The sequence below is a fragment of the Myotis davidii genome, unplaced genomic scaffold, assembly GCF_000327345.1.
Source record: "Myotis davidii unplaced genomic scaffold, ASM32734v1 scaffold233, whole genome shotgun sequence".
Classification (NCBI taxonomy): Eukaryota; Metazoa; Chordata; class Mammalia; order Chiroptera; family Vespertilionidae; genus Myotis; species Myotis davidii.
This window is the reverse complement of record NW_006285917.1, coordinates 2,056,509-2,056,809: the sequence shown is the minus strand read 5'-3', so window position 1 is coordinate 2,056,809 and position 301 is coordinate 2,056,509. Positions and strand designations below refer to the sequence as shown.

General features: G+C 52.2%; 1 protein-coding gene across 1 annotated transcript in view; it reads right to left on the bottom strand.

Annotated features, from left to right (window-relative positions):
• Nucleotides 1–301, bottom strand: part of LOC102760614 (keratin, type II cytoskeletal 75) — a 10,766-nt gene that overhangs the window by 6,919 nt on the left and 3,546 nt on the right. The window lies entirely within an intron of this gene.

Below are 301 nucleotides of genomic sequence, written 5' to 3'. Positions count from 1 at the left end.
GCATTCCTGGCAGGGAGTCTTCTGCTCTTTCCTGGGCACTCCCAGCATTTACGGGGTTCCTTGACAATAGAGGGTTTCTTTAGGATCAGATGATTTTTAGGGCCCTCTGCCCCCTGCACAGTATGTTTTTATCCCTCCCTGCTTCTCTCTCCCTCCCACAGGCCCGGGTCTCTGGTTTCCAAGTACAGTGCCCAGAATGAAGCGTCCCCAGAGGTCAAGAAGTTGACCAGTGAGCTAAGGCACAGCTTGCCTTTCTGAACTTTTCTGGGAGGGGGAATGGAAATGTGAGTCTTGATCCCTT